The sequence below is a fragment of the Hemiscyllium ocellatum genome, chromosome 21 (assembly GCF_020745735.1).
Source record: "Hemiscyllium ocellatum isolate sHemOce1 chromosome 21, sHemOce1.pat.X.cur, whole genome shotgun sequence".
NCBI lineage: Eukaryota > Metazoa > Chordata > Chondrichthyes > Orectolobiformes > Hemiscylliidae > Hemiscyllium > Hemiscyllium ocellatum.
This window is the reverse complement of record NC_083421.1, coordinates 9,635,256-9,658,590: the sequence shown is the minus strand read 5'-3', so window position 1 is coordinate 9,658,590 and position 23,335 is coordinate 9,635,256.

The window sequence follows — 23,335 nt, the reverse complement described above, 5'->3', positions numbered from 1 at the left end:
AGACCATACCATCAGAACAAGTCCCTTCTTCCTCCATAATTCAATATGCATATGCAACACAAAATACAGGTACAAAATGACTTGTGCATTCCAAAATGTGGAAAGTACAAACAGATAAGATTGGTAAAATACAATCATGACCTTGAGCTGTATAAAATGAAATGTGAATTATAAAAACCATGGAAGTGCTGTGCAAACGTTATCAATCAGTATTCGGCCCACAGCTGAGATACTGATTTCCCCTTTGACAGTGATCTCCCTCACTGAGATTCTCTGGTGCAGTCCCACACACAGTATTTCGGGGGCTTATCAGTTCCTGCTGCTGTTCGCCCAGTCTGTCTAAGTTAATCCACTTTCTCCCTGGAACCAATCAATAGGTCTATTGGATTCCGTTTAACTGTCAGAAACCTTGCTCTGTGATGTTTTTGGAGATAAATGATCTGGGATGACAGCTAGTATCAGCACAGTGCTCACAGGGTATGGCACTAGACAAAGGGCTTGCAGTCCAGGGGAGTATCTAAATAAAATTTCCATCTTCTGTCTATTTTCCTCATGCTGACTCCTGATCTATCCAGCTTCACTTTCTTCTAACACCCGTTTCTTCCACACAGTCAGTCTCTGTCTGTATATCTCTCCCACTCTCTCTGTATCTCCAATAACTCTCTCTGCTTTCGGATAGTTCAGTTGGTGGACTTGTGGATGTAGGATGGGTTAAATTGCCTCCGTCTGTGCTGTATTAATTCTAAGGTTCTCTGATCCACAATAAAGACTTTCAGTGCCTGGAGAAAAAAGCTGGTTCTGCGAAGGACACAGTACACAGTCATTCATTATCACTTCCTGTTTTCTGACATGCAATATCCTCTAAATATCTGTTCAAACAAAATACATTGACATTCGAGCAGTTGGGACGACATTCACCAGACGATATTGAAATCAGGATTTAATAAACAGTCCCGCCATGCAAGATGTGGATTTTCCTGACAGCAGCTCCTTCCAATTAACAGCCCCTCGCTTCTGCCTGATGTGGATTTGCCTTCCTCCAACTTACTAACTTCCAAAGATCCTGACTTATTCCATGATCGTAGCTATCTCAAACCTGAGGGCATCGTTATCACTGTTTCTAGAATGATCTTCTAATGAATGGTCAGTCACGTGGACATGCTCATTTTCTACTACGAGGTCCAGTGTGGCCCATGTTGTAGTTGGACTATCCACATGCCGCTGCAAATAACTTTCTTGGGTGCGCTTAAGAAATTCTACTCCGTCTAAGCCTCTTGCTGTAAAGGATTCCCAGTCAATATTGGGGATGTTAAAGTCCCTCACTATGGCAACTCACGTCTCCATAATCGGCCGACATATTTGTTCCTCAATTTCTCGATGGCAGTTGGAGGGACTGCAGTATAATCCTAACACATGCATCCATCATATCTTGAGCTCTCTCCATGTTGCCTCAGAAGATGAGCCTTCCAATACGTCCTAAGTGCAGATGTAACAAACTCCCTGATTAGTAATGCAACTCCTCCCCTTCTTTTAGCTTCCCCTCTATATCATCGAAAAGAACAAAACCCTGGAAAGTTGAGCAGCCAGTCCTGCCTCTTTCTCAGCAAAGTCCCTATAATGTTTGCAACATCGTAGTCCCATGTAGCGATTCAGGCTCTAAATTCAACTGTTTACCCATAATAATCCTTGCATTGAAATAAATACACTTCCACCAAACACATCAGATACTTACCTGATATGTGGTTTGAGTTTCCCTGAAGTACTTTCTGCTGCTATTTTCCAGTGACAGGAGATTACGAAAGACTATCAGTAAAGCAGAAAAGATTGTAGACAGACAATTCCAGTTTCCTCCTTTGTCACTTCAATCTGTACCTTGCATTACACATGGTCTGATTTCGATAGAGTGCTGGATAATTATTTCACTTTAAACGACTGTCTCCAGCCACTCACTGCATATTCAGCAAGTATTTCTGGACCCAATGGATTGATGCTCTCTTGTCCTTCTCTCACGAATTCTTGGTAATATTTACATTGTAGTTATATATACTCATACAATCTCCAAGAACTTACCTGCCAGATTCCTCACATGAAATTAATAACACTTCAGGTTGCCAGTCCCATTGTGTTCAGTGCCCTCTCCTTCTTTGTTGTTGGTTTTAGATGCACTGGTTTTAGTCTCCAATTCCTCATCAGTCACTGTATTGTGGACCGACTGCTCTGGTTCCCACTCCACAGTGCCACACTAGTTTAAACCCTCCGGAGTGACAATAGTAAACCTGCCTACCAGGACCTTGCCGCCAGTACAGGTCCATTCCATCCTTCTTGTGCAAATCCTACCGACCCGGGAATCCCAGTGGATCCACATATAGGAGATTGCTGCCTGTTCAGGTCCATCCCGTCCTACTTGCGTATATCCTACTGACCCGTGAAACCCAAAGATCTACACATCAAAGCTTGCTGCTACTTCAGGTCCATCCCGTCCTCCTTGGCTATATCCTACCGAGTCTGCAATCCCAATCATCCACATATCAGAAGTGCTACCAGCTTTTTGGCGGTGTATATAACTATATTACCTTCCTATTCCTAATCTCACTCGTACGTGACATATTCTAGCGTCTCCAAAATTCAAATATCCTTTCAGCACAACTCGAGCAAGGCCTTTTCTTTAAAGTGGATAGACGTGATTATAAAAACGTAAGTGTGACCTCATTTACCAGGAAGGTGGAGCCTACTGACTCAGTCCAATGGCCAGAGGATCTGATATCTATCACCTCCACCAAACCTGTCTGACAAGGTAGACATATGGACCATTTATTTGCAGATTGACGAGGATAAACAGAAGACTACAAAATTAGAGAGCAGATGGATGTCATTCAGCCTGTTTACTCTGATTTGCTATTAAATTGGATTTTAATTATTCTGTTCCTTTCAATGGCAGGATCTTTACCCCAGCATCCCCCGCGGGTGAGCGAGTGCCCAGTGTCGTTGTGTGCACAGTCCTGCGAAGGGAATATCCAGTGCCAGGCGATTGGGTGTGGGGAGTCCCAGGTTTGGCAAAGGAAAGGCTGCATGCAGTATGGATGGACTGAGGGACTGAAAGAGATGGAATGCCTATCCAGGGACACTGCATTCAGCAAGATTCCTAAACACCCAGGGAACACGAGAATCATGGCTGCTTTTACAAAAGCTGCCACATTTACTGCATTTCTCCATGAAATGTAAGGAAATATATTGTAGATTGTAGAAATCTGAAGTAAATACAGAGAAATCCTGTGGAGAGAGAAAGGAGTTAATGCTCCCAATGCAGACACGGGAAGAATGTACAACGTACACACAGACAGATTCTAGAGATTGGAATTGAACCCGAGTACCTATCACTGCGAGGCAGCATTGCTGTGCACACAACCGTCATCTCTGGGTTGTTGCCGGTGCCACATGACAGTGAGGTAATTAATAGGGAGAGAGTGAAGTTGAACACGTGGCTGCAAGGATGGTGTAGCAGGGAAGGATTCAGGTGTTTGGACAACTGGACTGAATTCTGGGGAAGGTGGGACCTGTACAAGCAGGACGAGATGCACCTGAACCAGAAAAGCACCAATATCCTGGGAGGTAGGTTTGCTAGCACGCTTCTGGAGGTCGGGGGGGAGTTAAATTTATTTGGCAGAGGGATGGGATCCGGACGTGTCGTCCATAAAGTAGGTTAGCTGTTTTTCAGGATGTCCAAGAATGTAGGGAGGCTGTGGAGAAGGTAGCACTGACAGGGAATACTTGCAGACACAGAGATGGGTTCAAGTGCGCATACTTCAACGCAAGGAGTATCAGAAATAAGATGGGTGAACTTAAGGCATGGATTGGTACTTGGGAGTACAGTGTTGTGGCCATCACGGAAACGTGGATAGAAGAGGGACAGGAATGGTTGTTGGATCTTCCTGGTTACAGATGTTTCAGTAAGATTTAGGAGGGTGGTAAAAAAGGAGGGCGTGTGGCGTTGCTAATTAGAAATGGTATAATGGCTGCAGAAAGGCAGTTCGAGGAGGATCTGCGTTTGGAAGTAATATGGGCTGAAGTCAGAAATAGGAAAGGAGCAGTCACCTTGTTGGGTGTTTACTATAGACCCCCCAATAGCAGCGGAGATGTGGAGAAACAGATTGGGAAACAGATTAGGAAACAGATTTTGGAAAGGTGCAGAAGCCACAGGGTAGTAGTCATGGGCGATTTCAACTTCCCAAATATTGATTGGAAGTTCTGTAGATCAAGTTGATTGGACGGAGCGGTATTTGTGCAGTGTCTCCAGGAAGCTTTTCCAATTCAGTGTGTAGATTGTCCGACCTTACGGGAGGCCATATTGAATTTGGTACTTGGTAACAAACAAGTGATGGGCTTGTTAGTGGGTGAGCATTTTGGTGATGGTGACCACAATTCTATGGCTTTCACCTTGGTTTTGGAGAGAGGTAGGTGCGTGCAACAGGGTTGGTTTTACAATTGGGGGAAGGGTAAATACGATGCCGCAAGACAGGATCTGAGGAGCATAAGTTGGGAGCATAGGCTGTCAGGGAAGGATGTCATTGAAATGTGGAACTTTTTCAAGGAACAGATACGACATGTCCTTGATGTGTATGCACCTGTCAGGCAGGAAAGAGATGGTCCTGTGAGGGAACCTTGGTTGATGAGGGAAGTTGAATGTCTAGTAAATAGGAAGAAGGAGGCTTATAGAAGGATGAGGAAACAAGGTTCAGACAGAGCGTTGGAGGGATATCAGATCGCCAGCAGGGAGCTGAAAAAAGGGATTAGGAGAGCTAAGAGAGGGCATGAAAAATCTTTGGTGGGTAGGATCAAGGATAACCCCAAGACCTTTTCTGCGTATGTGAAAAACACGCAAATGACGAGAGCGAGAGTAGGTCCGATCGAGGACGGTTGTGGGAGACTGTGTATTGAGTTGGAAGAGATAGGAGAGGTCTTGAATGAGTACTTTCCTTCAGTATTTACAAATGAGAGGGACCGCATTGTTGAAGAGGAGCGTATGAAACGGACTGGTAAGCTAGAGGAGATACTTGTTAGGAAGGAAGGTGTGTTGGGCATTTTGAAAAATTTGAGGATAGACAAGTCCCCGGGCCTGACAAGATATATCCTAGAATTATGTGGGAAGTAAGAGAGGAAGTTGCAGAGCCGTTGGCAATGATCTTACCGTCTTCACTGTCAACGGGGAGGTACCAGGGGACTGGAGAGTGGCGAAAGTTGTGCCCCTATTCAAAAAAGGGAATAGGGATAACCCCGGGAATTACAGGCCAGTTCGTCTTACCTTGGTGGTAGGCAAAGCAATGGAAAGGGTACTGAGGGATAGGATTTATGAGTAGCTGGAAAGACACTGCTTGATTAGGGACAGCCAGCACGGATTTGTGAGGGGTAGATCTTGCCTTACAAGTCTTATTGAATACTTTGAGAAGGTAACAACCCATGTGTTTGAGGGTAGAGCAGTGGATGTAGTGTACATGGATTTTAGCAAGGCATTTGATAAGGTTCCTCTTGGTAGGCTTATGCGGAAAGTCAGGAGGCATGGGATAATGTGAAATTTGGCTAGTTGGATAGAGAACGGGTCACTGGTTGAAGTCAGTGAGTGGTGGTAGATTGTAAGTATTCAGCCTGGAGCCCAGTTACAAGTAGAGTTCCACATGGATCAGTTCCGGGTCCTCTGCTGTTTGTAATTTTTATTAATGACTTGGAAGAGGGGGTCGATGGGTGGGTCAGTAAACTTGCAGAGGATATGACGATTGGTGGAATTGTGGATAGTGAGGAGAGCTGTTGTCAGCTGCAAAGGAACTTAGATATGATGCAGAGCTGGGCTGAGGAGTGGCAGATGGAGTTCAACTCTGTCAAATGTGAGGTTGTCCATTTTGGAATGACAAATAAGAATGCAGAATACAGGGTTAACGGTACGGTTCTTAGTAAGGTGGAGGAGCAGAGGGATCTTGGAGTCTATGTTTATAGCTCTTTGAAAGTTGCCACTCAGGTGGATAGGGCTTGTAAAAAGGCCTTTGGTGTATTAGCGTTCATTCGCAGAGGGATTGAATTCAAGAGTCGTGAGGTGATGTTTCAGCTGTACAGGACCTTGGTAAGGCCACATTTAGAGTACTGTGTGCAGTTCTGGTCGCCTCACTTTAGTAAAGATGTGGAAGCTTTGGAGAGGGTGCATAGGAGATTAACAAGAACGTTGCCTGGAGTGGAGAATAGGTCTTATGAGGATCAGTGGAGAGTGCTAGGCCTTTTCTTATCGGAACGGCGAAGGATGAGGGGTGACTTGATAGAGGTTTATAAGATGATCAGGGGAATAGAGAGAGTAGACACTCCGAGACTTTTTCCACGGGTACAGCAGAGTGTTACAAGGGGACATAAATTTAAAGTGAAAGGTGGAAGTATAGGGAGAATGTCAGGGGTAGGTTCTTTATCCAGAGAGTGGTGGGGGCATGGAATGCGCTGCCTGTGGCAGTTGCAGAATCAGGATCATTGGTGAGCTTTCAGCGGCAATTGAATAGGTACATGGATAGGTGCTTAAGCTAGGAGAAATGTTTTTGGCACAACATAGTGGGCTGTAAAGTGGGCTGTTGAATGTAAAGTGTGTGGTGAGGCACAGGTGCAGTAGTTTAAGTATGCCGTCCTTGTTGATAGGTTCGGCCTCCTATAGGACATTCGACAATCAGATATACGAACAAATCAACGGAACACCCATGGGATCACCAATCTCGGGACTCATAGCAGAGGCAGTTATGCAAAGGTTAGAACATACAGCCATGCCACAAATCCAACCCAAACTCTGGATCAGATATGTTGATGACACCTTTGTAATCATCAAAAACACAGATATAGAAAAAACACACCGAATCATCAACGCCACACTCACAGGAATCCGATTCACACGAGAAGAAGAAAAGGATAGCCAACTCCCATTCCTAGACGTATTAGTAGAGAGAACACCCAACGGAGAATTCACCACAAGGGTACACAGGAAACCAACACACACAGACCAAGTCTTAAACTATGAAAGTAACCACCCCAACACACACAAACGAAGCTGCATCAGGACACTATTCAAAAGGGCCACAACACACTGCAGTACACCAGAACTGCGAAAAGAGGAAGAGGAACATCTATACAAGATATTCGCCAAAAACGGATACCCACGCAACTTTATCACCAGATGCCTAAGAGATAGACCGAGGAACGAGGACATGCCACAACCAAAAGGACTAGCCACTCTACCATACGTCAGGAGCGTCTCAGAACTGACAGCCAGACTACTGCGACCCTTAGGACTCATAACAACACACAAGCCAACATCCACGCTCAGACAACAACTCACTAGAACAAAGGACCCAATACCCAGCATGAGCCAAACTAACGTAGTTTACAAAATACCATGCAAGGACTGCACAAAACACTATATAGGACAAACAGGAAGACAGCTAACAATCCGCATCCATGAACATCAGCTAGCCACAAAACGACACGACCAGCTATCTCTAGTAGCCATACACTCAGACAACCAGCAACATGAATTTGACTGGGAAAACACCACTATCATAGGACAAGCCAGACAGAGAACAGCCAGAGAATTCCTAGAAGCATGGCATTCATCCCCAAACTCCGTCAACAGACACATTGACCTGGACCCCATATACAAACCACTACAGCTGAAACTGACACCCGGAAACGGCAAGAACATCCATCAACAGACACATCGACCTGGACCCCACGTACAAATCACTGCAGCTGAAACTGACACCCGGAAGCGGCAAGAACAAACCAATATAAATACCGGAAGAAACATCAAAGCAGCGCTTCACACGAGGCTCCAACAGCACTGATGATGTTCCCTAGCCAGGGAACGAAACGTTTGCAGCAAAAACTTCCAGCTCGGTTTGTAGAATGTCTATGAGATGGCTTTTTGTCGCAGCTTGTGCAAGCAGATTAGATGAGGGGAGCTTTAGATGAAGGAAATAATAGGAGGCAGTGATCATAATATGATTGAATTTATTCTGCAATTTCAGATGGAGAAGTTAAAATCAGAGGTAATGGTATTACAGCTGAATAAAGGCAATTACAGAGGCATGAGAGAGGAGCTGGATAGAATTAACTGGGAGACGGGCCCAGAAGGAAAGACAGTGGAAGAGCAATGATAGGAGATTTTTGGGGTAATTCAGGATGCAGCTGTGAATTATCCTTAGGAAAAAGAGGCATGGTACAGGGAGGATGCGGCAACCATCGCTGACTAGGGAAGTCAGGGACAGCATAGAATTAAATGAAATGCATATAAAGTGGCGAGGGTCAGTGGGAAACCAGAGTATTGAGAAGCTTACATAGACAAAACAGAGGGCAAACAAAATAAAAAAGGAGGGAGATTAGTAAATATGGGGGTAAACGACCCACTAATATAAAGGAAGTCTGTAAGAGCTTCTTTCAATATTTAAATTGGACTGCTGCCAAATGATACTGGAGAGGTCGTAGTGGCAAATAAGGAAAGGCTGAGGAACTGAAAAATTAGGTAACTGTGGAAGATATGAGTAATACCTTAACATTCAAGATAGTTAGGGGCCAGAGCTGAGTATGCTGGCCACCAGTATGGATAGCATGCGAGAAAAATCTGAATGGCCTGTAGGTGGTTAAATATTCTGGACCGGATGGACTTCATCTCAGATATATAAGGATGTGGAGAGATAGTGGTGATCTTTCAAGAATCACTAGAGTAAGGAACGATCCCAGAACACTGGAAACCCACTAACGTGACACCCCATTGTAACAACGGAGTGAGGAAAAACACAAAAAGAAATCCACAATTAATAGCTTAACTTCGGTCGTGGGTGAGATCCTGGAATCCATTGTGAAGGATGAGGTTTCTGAATACTTCAAAGTGTTTGGTAAAATAGGGCAAAATCACTTTGGTTTCATCAAGGGAAGATCATGCCTGAAAATCTGTTGGAATTATTTGAAGAGGAAATGAGCAGGCTTGATCAAACACAGGCAATGGATGTTATCTACCTGGATTTCAAGAAGGCCTTTGACAATGTGTCACACAGGAGATGACTGAGTACATTTCGGGTCCGTGGTGTTCGAAGGAAGGTAGTAGCATGAATGGAAGCTTGTCTGTCTGCCAGAAAACAGAGAGTGGGGATGGAATAGTCCTTCTCAGGATGGCAGTAGGTGACAAGTGGTGATTTACAAGGCTCAGTATTGGAATCGTAACTTTTTACTTGTTACGTTAATAATCTAGATGTTGGAACTGAGTGTACTCTGGCTAAGATTGCAGACGATTCATAGATAGGCAGATGGACTGTGCCGTATTGAGGAGGCGGAGAGACTGAAGAAGGAGATTGGCAGATGCATTCCATCGTTGGAAAGTGTGTGGTCATTCACTTTGGCATGAAGAATAGAGGCATGGTCTATTTTTTTAATTGGGGAGAAAATTCAGAAATCTTAAGTGCAAAGGGAATTGGGAGTTCTAGTACAGGGTTCTCTCAAGGTAAGCTTGCAGGTTGAGGCAGTAGTCAGGAGGACAATTGCATTTATTATTGATGGCATTTACTATGAGAGAAATTGAATATAAAACAGGTTGTTTATATCTCTGGTCAGGGCACATTTGGAGTATTGTGCGAAATGTTGAGCCCCATATATCAGGAAGGATGTAGTGGCTCTGGAGCTTGTGCAGAATATTTTCATGAGAATGGTCATAGGAATGAAAAGTTTATCGTATGAGGAATGTTTTTGAGCTCTGGATCTATCCTCAGTAAAGATTAGAAGGATGAGAAGGAAAGTAATGGAAGCGCAGGATGCTGAATTACCGGGATAGAGTTGATGTTGGTAAGATGTTTCTATTGGACGAGAGGTCGAAGACACAGGCTTTGATGAAAAGGAACATCTTTTAGAGCAGTGATAAGGAGAAATGTCTTTAACCAGCGGATGGCGAATCTTTGAAATGTATTGCCACAGATGGCAGTGGGGGCCAGGTCATTAAGTATATTTGAGACGGAGATAGATAGGTTCTTGATTATCCAAGGGATGAAGAATTACGAGGATAAGGCTGGATAATGGATTTGAGAAACCTATCAGCGATTATTGCATGATGGGCAGACTCAACGCGCTAACTGGCCTAATTTCTGCTCCTGTATCTTATAGACTTATATTCGAAACCTGAAGGAGTCACTTTGCATCTCCGAAAAGATGGATTCATTTTCTTCATGAATGTCAGTAGCTGGTGGGAATAGTTAACTGCTTTAGAATGAAGGTACTGTGGCTGCCGTCAGGGTGGTGGTTAATATGACATTCAGTGCAGGATCACACACCAATTGGACTGTATTAATGTGGTGAGAGTTTATTCAAAACCTGGACTTCTCTGTTTCTCTCAATCACCATGGGGAGTGCAGGTTGAGGTGGGTGGGCGTAACGTCCTCAGAGGCACTTAAACTATCCAGAATCATGCATCCTGAGTGAAACAGCAGACATGGAATTTATCACCTTCTCATTACCTGTTTAAATGCAATTAGTGCTTACCCATCCCACTCAGTGTTCAATGCAATCATCTCTTATTCTCTGAAAGCACTACAGATCCTCATGGTGCCATCATCCCAGGGATTAATCTGTTGGAACCCCTATTCGCTCTCTTTGTGGTAAGGAGATCACTCCTTATAAAGGAGAGAAAATCTGTCCACAATACCCCAAATACTGCCTCAAAAAGAAACTCTCAAGTTTGATCACAATAATTCATTTCCCTCACTTAGCTGGCTCCGTTTCCTTCATGTGACAAAGGAAACCATTCATTTACAATGCATTACCACTGATGTGGAAAGTCAAATATCCTTACATCTGTAGGTCAGCATCAATAAAGCCAGAACCAGAGGTGCCTATCGAGATGGACATCACTCCCAAGGAGAGACTCAATCACAAAGAATACAGCTAAAACAGTGTATGGCCATCTACCTGAATGGTAATCAGGTGTCGGATTATGGGAAACAGGCAGAGGAAGGGAGCTGCCTTCACTTTTGTTTTTCCCTCACGGGATGTGTGCAGCTCTGGTCAGGCCAGCATGTTGTACAGACCTTGAACTGAGTGGCTGGTTCAGCTGTTCCACATATCAGGAAAGAGTAAAACAAACCGCTGTAAATTTGCAGTTAAACAGAGACCTGACCAGGGAAGTATGGCCCATTGCCTTCTCTAATGGACATCAGGCAAGCCGGTATCAACAGATTGCTATTCTGTGCATCTAGATTACGAGCCAATGACGTGACCACCATATACTATCTTCCCATCTTTCAGATTCTGTACAGTGAAAAAGTTAAACATCTCAAGTTCAATTATTTTGCAACGCACACGTGTTAAGAAGGGGCTTGAAACATGTATCCAGAATTAACAAAGGCGCAAACAATGGTTTATTCAGAAGTTGCACTGAGGCTGAGGAGGATACTGGGACATCTTAATGTTTGTACTGGACAGGATTGATATGTGGGGGTGATATGGAGATGTAAACTTTGCAGGAGAAAATGAATCAAGAAGGTTGAGAACAGTGTGTTTCATCCTCACATATTGGGAGTAATTTGTCAATAATAATTTGCTAGTTATTACTTCCAAGGAATGGAATCTTTGATTGGAACTGAAAAAGTTGACTTGCACCTTTACAAAATTTACACATCATCAGCATCAATTCAGTTCAGTCGACAGACAGAGTGACTTACCAGGAACACCAACTATAGCAAGAATATGATAGTAACCAGCTTGAATAACCATCAGTGCATCTTCAATCTGATAGGGAAAGCCAGTAAACACCATAGGATAAACTCCTGTCCATTGTTGGAACAGTGCAGTCTAATGTTCTCACAGACTGATCTCTCCTCCACCTCTCTGGAGCTGCTGATCCCTGTTACTGGTGTGGATTATGCTCCTGCTTATACTATGGGATAAAACACTGAAAGCATTCCATTATTGATAGAAGAGAGAAACTCTCTCAGAATGATTAGGATCCACGGAGACTGACACAATCACAATTGCTGAACAAATAACTCCAGTTAACCGAATGCAATTCAATAGTATTTTATTAAAGTTCAAAATAACTTTGAACCTTTATGCTTTCTGGTGTGATATGTGAGTGTGACTGAAGGAATGAATGTTGAAGATAGCAGATGATTGTGTGTAATCATTTAGTCTACCTTGGACATGAAAGTAATGCCAGAGGCTTGACGGAACAAAAACATGATTCTCTGCTCATAAATAGAGAAATAAATCCTGTAACTACAGATCAGTCATTGCAATATCTGTAAAACATTGAGAGACAATCTTTCGTCCATGCTCTGATGGCAAAGTGTGCCTAAGAAAACGTAGGTTTGTTATAACATGGCATGGATATGTTAACAGAGAATTGTAAGCGACAAACATAATTCAGATTGTTATTCCAGAATCAGAGATGGCAGGTGTGGTTTATGTTTTTGATGTTATCCATGTTAACGAACTGTGGTGAAGTGTAATTTGTTGGACTTCAATTACATTGTGATTATGACATTGGGCAAAGACAGAAGATGGAGAGGACTGGGGGACATGGTTGTTGAGAGTGGGTAGAGGGACAGTGATGTTCTCCAGTCACCAGTATTGGAACGTTACTCTTTATAACTCATATGAAGAACAGATTCAAGGATACATTTACAATGAGGAAATAGCAGAGACAATATTAATGAAATGCATTCATGCAATATAAAATACAGAAACAACATGATTTTCTGCAAATACCAATATATGCAAAGTACAAAGAGATAAGCTTGATAGAATGCACACCTGATAGTGTGCTATATAAATTGAAATGAGGATTACAAAACTAGGTAAGTGGTGTGCAAACTTTATCGATTATTATTTCACCCACAGCTGAGATGTTTATTTCCCCTCAGTTAGTGAGTCCCCTCACTGAGATTCTCTGGCCTAGTCTCTCATACAGTACTGGGGGTTGGGGGGAAGGGGTGTCATCATTTCCTGTTGCTCTTGGCACAGTCTATTTAAAAACTTTGCTTTCTGCATGGAACCAATCTATTGGCCTAATGGATTTTGTTTAGTTGTCAGTAAATTACGTGATATTATTGGAAAAAAATATTCTGGGATGACAGCCAGTATCAGCATAGTGCTGACAGGGTATGGTGCCCAGACAAAGGGCTTACAGTCCAGAGGAATTTCTAAATTAAACTTCTAATTTCTATCTGCCCATATTTATATACTCTAATGCGGTCTTCTGATCTGTCTAACTTCAAACTCATCTAACACCTCTCTCACTTAGTTAGTCACTCCCCTTTCTATCCTCTCTCAGTTTATCTCACTTCAAATTCTTTCTCTCTGTTTATTTCTCTCACACACCATCTATCTCCACACACTCTCTCTATCTCTGTCTGTGCTGTTGGAGAGCTTGTGACACCTCGATTGGGTGAATGGCCTCCATCTGTGCTCTAATAATTCTGAGGTTCTCTGACCCACAATAAATACTTTAGGTGCCTGGACAGACATGCTGGTCTGGTGCACTTACAGTGCACAGTCAACCATTCTTCCTTCCTGTTCTTTTCTGATGTGCAGCTGCCTTGAAAGGTCTGTTCAAACGAAACAGATTGAATGAAATCCAAGCAGTCGAGAGGACGTTCATGACTGTGTATTTGAATCAGGATTTAATGATGGATGAGATTACAGAATAACATAATGAATGAAAAACAGGGTAACACAAGAATTGGCAGTTGAGTAGAACATATGGTTCCAAGTAGGCCTCATGGTATTACCGATAGATTATCAATCCAGAAAATCAGCTCCTGTTCTTTGGAGCCAGGTTCGAATCCCGCCACTGTAGATGGTGGAAATTCAATTCAATCATTTTAAAATATCCCTGGAATTAAGAATCTACCTATGAAAAGGAAAGCATTCAGAATATCTAGATCTCTAATATCCATCCATCCTCACCTGGTCTGGCTGACATGCAACTCCAGACCCACAGCAATGTCAGTGACTCTCAATCGCCCCGTGAAATGGTCTAGTGAGTCATTCAGTTGTACCAATCATTACAAAGTTTCAAAGAAATGAAACTGGCTGGACCAACTGGCATCAAACTCTGCATTGGAAAAATCAACATTAGAAATATCACTGTAGAACCTCCAAAATCTTTCTTACTATCATCTAAGGGGTAGTGCCAAAATTGGGACAACTGCCTTATAGACTAGTCAAGCAACAGCCTGACATAGTCATACTCACGGCAGCATACCTTACAGAAATAACCCAGACACCACCATCACCATTCCTGGATATATCCTGCCCAAAGGAAGGACTGGTCCAGCAGATGGGCAGCTCAGTGAGATACAGTCGGGAGGTATTTGCTCTGGGAGGCCCCAAAATTGACTCCAGACCCAATGAAGTCCCATGGATTCAGATTAAACATGGAGAAAGATGTCTCTTATTGATTACAACGTAACATCGTTCGACATCTGAATCAGTGCTCCTCCATGTTAAACAACACTTGGAGAAAGCGCTGACTGTGGAAAGGACACAAAGTTATATTCTGGCTGGGAGATTTCAAAGTTGACCACCAAGAATGGTTTGCAGCAGTACTACTGATCACGTTGGTCGGGTCCTAAAGGACATAGATTCTAGATTCGGTCGGCAGCAGGTGGTGAGGGAAGGAACAAGAGGGAAAAAAATCATACATGACCTCATCCTTACCAATCTACCAACTGCAGATGTATCTGCCCATGACAGTATCGGTAAAAGTCTCAAGGTCACATTCAGAATAAACTCTATTGTGTTCTGTGGCACTATTGCCATGCTAAATGGCACAGACTTTGAAGAGATCTAGCAACTCAAGACTGAGCGTCCATAATACACTGTGGACCATCAATAGCAGCAGAACTGTACTCAAGCACTAATTGTAATGTCATGGCCTATCATATCCTCCACTCAACCATTACCATCAAGCCAGACAATCAACCCTGGTTCAATGGAGAATGCAGGAGGGCATGACAGGAGCAGAACCAGGAATATACAAAGATGAAATGTTAATCTGCTGAAGCTTCCAAACAGAAATACTTGCGTGCCAAATAACATAAACAGCAAGGGACAGACTGAACTGAGCTACCACACAACGAATGCATCAGATTTAAGCTCGGCAGTCCTCCTAATATGATACTGGATGGGGTTGGACGATTAAACAACTCACTAGAGTAGAAATCTCCACAAATAGCTCCATCCTCAATGATGGAAAAGCCCAGCACATCAGTGCAAAAGATAAGGCTGAAGCTTTCGCCGAATTCTTCAGTCAGAAGTTTCGAGTGAATGATCCATTTCGACCTCCCCCCGTGGTCCCCATCATTACAGATAGCAGTCTTCAGCAAGTTCGATTGACTGATATCAAGAAACGAATGAAGGTACTGCATACTGCAAAGGCTATAACCCCTGATAACATGCCGACAATAGCCCTGAAGACTTGCACTCCAGAATTTCCCGCTTCCCTAGCCAAGTTGTTCCACTACGGTTACAAAGTGACAATGGGAAAAGCTGCTCAAGTATGTTCTGTTCATAAAACGCAGAACAAATTCAACCTGGCCAAATACCGCCTCATCAGTGCACTCTCCATCATCAGTAAAATGAACGAAGTTGTCATCAATAGTGTTATCAAGCAGCACCTGCTCAGCAATAACCTGCTCAGTGACGCCCCGTTTGGGTTTTGCCAGGGTCACTCAGCTCCTGAACTCGTCACAGCCTTGGTTCAAACATAGGAATAGGAACTGAATTCCAGCCTTTGACATCAAGGCTGCATACTTTCAAATATGGCATCAAGGAACACCAGCAAAAAGGTATCACGACCAACACTCCATTATTGGTGTCATACCTGACAGATAGGAAAATGGTAATTGTTGTTGGAGGTCAGTCATCTCCGTTCCAGAACACCTCTGCAGTAGTCCCTCTGGATAATGTGGATGTTGGTTTGCTCCATGAACTGGAATGTTCATTTACAGACGTTTCATCACCATACTACGTAACATCTTCAGTTGCCCTCCGGATGAAACCGAGGTCCAAACATCTTCAGTGGCTTCATCAATGGCCTTCTCTCCATCATAAGGTCAGAATAGGGATATTTGACAATGACTGCACAATGTCCAGCACCATTCCCAAATGCTCAGATACTGAAGCAGTCCATGCCTAAAGGCAACATGATCTGGACAATCTCCAGACTTGGGCTGACAAGTGGAAAGTAACATTCGCATCACAAAACTGCCAGACAACAACCATCGCCATTAAGAGACAATATAAACGCTTGGTAATCAGCAGCATATTTGTCACTAAATTCCCCACCACATCCCTATCAATGCACTTGGGGTTACCATTGACCAGAAATTCAACTGGACTCGCCATATAAATATAAGAGCTGATCAGAGGATAGGACTACTCCGTGAGTAACTCACCTCCTGTCTTCCCAAAACGTGTCAACCATCCAGAAGGCACAAGTCAGGACTGAGATGGAATACTCCCGAGTTGCCTGAATGAGTGCAGCCACAATGACAGTAAAGAAGCTTGACACCATCCAGGACAAAGCAGCCCAATTGCTTGGCACCACATCCACAAGCATTCGCACCTTTCACCTCCAACTCAGTGGCAGCAGTGTGTACTATCTACAAGATGCACTGCAGAAATTCTCCAAAGATCCTCAGACAGCACCTTCCAATCCTACGAGCACTTCCATCTAGAATGACAAAGGCAGCAGGCTTTGGCGAACAACACCGCCTTCAAACTCTCCTCCAAACCAGTCAACACCCTGAGTTGGAAATATATCACAATTCTTTCACTGTTGCTGGGTCAAAACCCTGTAATTCCCTCCCTCATAGCATTGTGGTTCAACGCACAACAGGTGGATTGGTACAAGAAGGCAGCTCAGCACCACCTTCTCTAAGGGACAACTAGGGATGGACAAGAAATGATGCACCCATCCAGCGATTCCCATATCCAAAACAAACGTTTTAGAAAGTTTGGGAGACTATTTGTAGCTCGGTTGCTCGTTGTTGTGGTTCTGTTTGCCGAGGTGGGAATTTGTGTTGCAGACGTTTTGTCCCCTGTCTCGGTGACATCCTCAGTGCTTGGGAGCCTCCTGTGAAGCGCTTCTGTGATCTTTCCTCCGACATTTATAGTGCTTTGTCTCTGCCGCTTGCGGTTGTCAGTTCCAGCTGTCCGCTGCAGTGGTCGGTATATTGGGTCCAAGTCGATGTGCTTATTGATTGAATCTGTGGATGAGTGCCATATCTCTAGGAATTCCCTGGCTGTTCTCTGTTTGACTTCTCCTATGATAGTAGTGTTGCCCCAGTCGAATTCGTGTTGCTTGTCATCTGCGTGTGTAGCTACTAAGGATAGCTGGTCATGTCGTTTCGTGGCTAGTTGGTGTTCATAGATGCGGATCGTTAGCTGTCTTCCTGTTTGTCCTATGTAGTGTTTTGTGCAGTCCTTGCATGGGAGTTTGTACACTATGTTGGCTTTGCTCATGCTGGCTATCGGGTTCTTCGTTCTGGTGAGTTGTTGTCTGAGAGTGGCTGTTGGTTTGTGTGCTGTTATGAGTCCTAGTGGTCTCAGTAGTCTGGCTGTCAGTTTTGAAATGTTTTTGATGTATGGTAGTGTGGCTAGTCCTATTAGTTGTGGCATGTCCTCATTCTATTGATGAAATTGCCGGGGTATCTGTTTTTGGCGAAACAGATACAGAAAAGAGGTGTTCTTCCTCTTTTTGCAGTTCTGGTGTGCTGCAGTGTGTTGTGGCCCTTTTGAATAGTGTATTGATGCAACTTCTTTTGTGTGTGTTGGGGTGGTTGCTTTTATAGTTCAGGACTTGGTCTTTGTGTGTGGCTTTCCTGTATATTTTTGTGCTGAATTCTCCGTTAGGTGTTCTCTATACCATCACGTCTAGGAATGGGAGTTGGTTGTCCTTTTCTTCCTCTCTCGTGAATCGGATTCCTGTGAGTGTGGCGTTGAAGATCCGGTGTGAGTTCTCTATTTCTGTGTTTTTAATGATTACAAAGGTGTCATCCACATATTTGAACCAGAGTTTGGGTTGAATTTGCGGTAAGACTGTTTATCCTATCTTTTGCATTACCGCTTCTGCTATGAATCCAGAGATGGGTGAGCCCATGGGTGTGCCGTTGATTTGTTCACATATTTGTTCATATCAACAGATACCTAAGAGAAAGACAACGGAACGAGGACATGCCACAACCCAAAGGACTGGCCACACTACCATTCATCAGGAGCATTTCCTGACTGACAGCCAGACTACTGCGACCACTAGGACTAATAACAGCACACAAACCAACAGCCACTCTCAGACAAAACTCACCAGGATGAAAGACCCGATACCCAGCATGAGCAAAAAAAAATGTAGTGTACAAAATCCCATGCAAGGACTGCACAAAACACTACATAGGACAAACAGGAAGACAGCTAACGACCCGCATCCATGAACACCAAATAGCTATTAAACGACACGACCAGCTATCCTTAGTAGCTACACACGCAGATGACAAGCAACATGAATTTGACTGGGACAACACTACTATTATAGGACAAGCCAAACAGAGAACAGCCAGGGAGTTCCTAGAGACATGGCACTCATCCACAGGTTCAATCAATAAGCAGATCGACCTTGACCCAATATACCAGCCATTGCAGTGGACAGCTGGAACTGACAACCGGAAGCGGCAGAGACAAGCCACAATAAATGCCGGAGGAAACATCACAGAAGTGCTTCACAGGAGGCTCCCAAGCACTGAGGATGTCACCTAGACAGGGGACGAAATGTCTGCAACACAAATTCCCAGCTCGGTGAACAGAACCACAACAAAAGTTTAAGTAGTCCCAATTTGAGCACCTCCATGGGACAGGTTGTCTGATTTGAACATGAACAGGAAAGCAGTGTTTCTGATGATAAACATTTTAGACCTTTCTGTTATTAGAAGGGTGATCAGTGTTCCATGAAATATTGTTGCTGAGCGCTGTGATAAATTTCATCTGTTTTGTTAAATTCAACAATATTAGCGTAGCAGGATCGATCCTTCAAAATAACCAGACTGAAAATGACAATCATTGTCGAGACAATGTACTCCCGCCAGATGAGAGTCACGGGTAGCAGCTTATATTCAACATATTACTGCGCTTCTGGCTGACACTGAATCATCCCAACATTCATATTACAGGGGTTACCATTGACCAGAGGGTGAAGTCAAATCAACATACAGATACAAGGGTTACAAGAGTAGGTCTGATATTTACAATTCTGCATGAATAATAGACTGTATGACCATAAGGGTATGAGATATAGCAATAGATTTAGGCCATTCAGCCTATCTCTTCACTCTGAAACTGTGCCATTTTGTCTTAGTCTCTAAAACTAGTGGAAATATCTTCTATACTCTAACTGTATAAATCGATGCAGTAATCGATCAGTTTCGAAGAGTTGCGCCCCCTCCTATTCTTCTAAATTCCATTGAGTACAGACATAGAGCCCTCAACTGCCGCTCATATGATAAGCCATCATTCCCAGGATAGATCATGTCCAACACCCGTAGATCCTTCCCCAGAACAGCTCACAATAATCCAAATGCTGCCTGACCATAGCCCATTACATTCTCAGCAGTATGTCTCCGCCCTTGTATTCTCACTCTCTTGAAATGAACGTTAGCATTGCATTTGCTTTCCTAACTGCCAACTGCACCTGCGCATTAACCGTAAGAGAGGGTGAGGACTCCAAACTCCTTTTGTGCTTCAGATTTCATGAAGGCTTTTAGAACATAGTATCTGCCTGTATTCTGCCTACTGAATTGCATAATCTCACATGTTCCCATATTGTGTTCCATCAGCCATGTGTTTTCCCAGTGTCCTAAACTGTCCAAGTCTTTCTGCAGCCTCCCCACTTCCTCAATATCACCTGCCTATCCAATCATCATTGTATCATCTGCAAACCTGGTAAAACTGCCGTCAGGTCAGATGGTTCAACTAAATGGCACTTCCTGACTACCTAAGGACTGTCCACCATTGAAAAGACACAATGCTCAAGATGCTTAACTCCATTCAGGTTAAAGCAGCATGACTGGAATTACACCTGCAATGTCTTCACTCCTTGCACCACTGGCACTGACACCCTGCACACCATTTTATTATGAATTTTCCGCATTATGGTGACACAGAACTTGATGGCGCATGATCCCAGTCTATCAATGGCAATCTGTCTCAATGCTGACTGTGTGGTGCTCACACCGACCAATGTCATTGTGTGTTGAAGACAACAGAGGGAGGTGGGAGGAGGGGATGTCGGTCATAAATGACGGTGTGACTGTCACTGAGGGCTGACATCAGCCGCAAAAGCCCCAGATGTACCTGTGTCTGTTGTCACCACTGCAGGCATGGTCAGTCTGTCAGTGCGTCAAATCAAAGAAAGTGATGGGCCTGGACAGTGTTTCTGACTGAGCACACAGATCCTGTTTGGACCAACTAGCAGAGGTATTCACATACAACTTCAGCTTCTCCCTGCAGAAGGCGAAGTCCCAAACTGATTCAAGAAGTTTAAAGTCTGGTTGAAGAAGGCTATCATCATCCTTGTAAGTGGGAAAGCGCATGGAACATGCACTTAGAGACGAACATCCAGTGACTCCGACCTCAATAATCATGAAGTGCTTTGAGAGGCTGGTTATGGCCTACACAAACTCCAGTCTCCCAGCGTGCCCTGCTGCACTATAATTTGCCGACTGATGTAATGGGTTCACAACTGTTGCCATATCCGAGCCTACACCCATCCCTGGAACATCTGCACAACAAGAACACTTACACCAGACTCCTGCTCATTGACTAAAGCTCCACCTTCAAAATCATTATCCCTTACAGACTAATCACAAAACTCTGTGACCTTGATCTCTGTTCCATCCTTTGCAACTGGCTCCTCAGATTTCTGACCCACAATCGTGAAGATAGATTAAAACCACCTCGTCCACAATAACAATCAACACGAAAGCTGCAGAAGGATATGTTCTCAACACTCGACAATACTCCCTGTACACCCACGGCTGTACCCTCAGCCCACTACTGTCCTCCCTATACACCCATGGCTGTGCCCTCAGCCCACTACTGTCCTCCCTATACACCCATGGCTGTGCCTTCAGCCCACTACTGTCCTCCCTATACACCCATGGCTGTGCCCTCAGCACCTTACTGTACGCCCTGCACACCCACTTATGTGCCCTCAACCCCTTAATGTATTCCCTGTACACCCACGGCTGTGCCCTCAGCTCCTTATGGTACTCCAGGTACACCCACGGCTGTGCCCTCAACCAACTACTGTACTCCCTGTACACCCACGGTTTTTTCAGCAGCCCCTTATGTTCTCTTTGTACTCCCACGGCTGTGTCCTCAGTCCCCTACGTAATCCCTATACAGCCACGGCTGAGTTTCCAAATTCTATATAACACCAGCTACAAGTTCGCTGATGACATCACTATAGCAGTACGGATATTAAACAACAATGAATCAGAATGCAGAAAGGAGATATAGGGCTTGGCGGCAAGGTATATTGATAATGACCTCTCTCTCTAATCCGGAAAATGTAAAGGACTGTTCACTGACTTCATGAAGAAAGGAGGGGAACATACTCTATCTACATCAACCGTTTGAGTGAGTGCAGAGCATGAAGTCCTTTGGAGTGGTGATAACTCACAACCTGTCCTGAACTTCTCACATAGGTCCGACGGTTGGGAAGGTTCAACAATGCCTCTCCTTCCTGAGGTGATACAGGAAATTCAGCATGGGCTACTTCTACGGATGCATCATTGACAGCGTATTGTCCCGTTGCATAACAGCCTGGTACGGCAACTGCTCGACTTAGGATCGTGAGAAACTACAGATGGTTGGGTGCACAGCTCTGATCAACACGGACTCTAACATTCCAGCCATTGATTCCATTTACATGGCTCGTTGCCGCAGAAAGGCTGCTAACATCTACCCCAGATTACAGAGCGATGGGAGACAGGAAATAGCTGGGGCATTAACACATATCTTTGTAGCATCCTTGAACACGGCTGAGGTCACGGAAGACCGGAAAATTGTTAATCCCCTTGTTTAAGAAAGGTAGTAGGGATAATCCAGTCAATTATAGACCGGTAAGACTGATGTCAGGGGTAGGGAATCTGCTAGAGAATATACTAAGGGTTAGGATCTACTCTCATTTGGATGAAAATAGCCTTGTCAGTGATCGACAACATGGTTTTGTGTAGGGAAGGTCATGTCTTACCAACTCAATAGAATTCTTTGAGGAAGTGACAATGTTGATTGATGAGGGAGATACTGTAGATGTCATGTACATGGACTTCAGGAAGGCGTTTGGTATGTTTCCCCACGGTCGGGTTTTGGAGAAAGTGAAAGTCACATGGTGCGTTAGCTACGTGGATAAAGAACTGGCTGGGCAACAGGAGGCAGAGAATAGTAGGGGGAGGGAGTTTCTCAAAATGGAGAACTGTGACCAGTGGTTCCATTGAAGATGTTTCTGGAAAGATACATAAATGTACAGGGATCAAATGGATCCTCACAACCTGAAAATGGACGACAGGTTTAGATAGAGGATTTGGATCGGTGCAGGCTTGGACCACCGAATGGCTTGTTTCTGTGCTGGAATGTTTTGTTCTAACATTGCCAAAGACCCATCACACCCCAGTAATAGTCTCCCACAACCTCTTCCAACAGGCTAAAATATATGGAAGCTTGAAAACACAGAGCAGCTGGTTCAGTAACAGCTTCTTCCTGACTGTTATTAGACTGATGAATGTACTCTCTAATCTCAGATAATACTGATCTTGTTCATGTTGATCTCACCTCGCACACGCTCTGTGCAGTGTAACCTATATGCCTCTCAGGCATGGTTTACAACTATTGTTTTGCACATCCTTGCTTACTATGATCAGCCTGTACACCTTGGTATAGGTCAAAGTAAATCCTCATCTCCCTCCCCCCAGCTCACTCCGAGCTCTCTCTAGTCCTCACCCTCAGCACCTTCCATTTCCCATCCCCAGCTCACTGTGTGCTTTGTGTCTCGCTATTTCTCTCACACTGTCTGTTTTCTTGTATTTTCCTTTTCTCTGGCTTCTGTTTCTTTCCCTGACCTTATTATCTCCCCTTCTCCCTGTCCATGTGACTGTTTGTTTCTTGTTTTGTTTCCTTTCTCTGTTTTACTGACTGTCCTTCTGTTTCCCTCACTGCGTTCTCTCTCTCCTTATACGTGTCTGTCTAGTTCTCCCTCTTTGTGATGGTGATAGCTTCTCTATTTTTT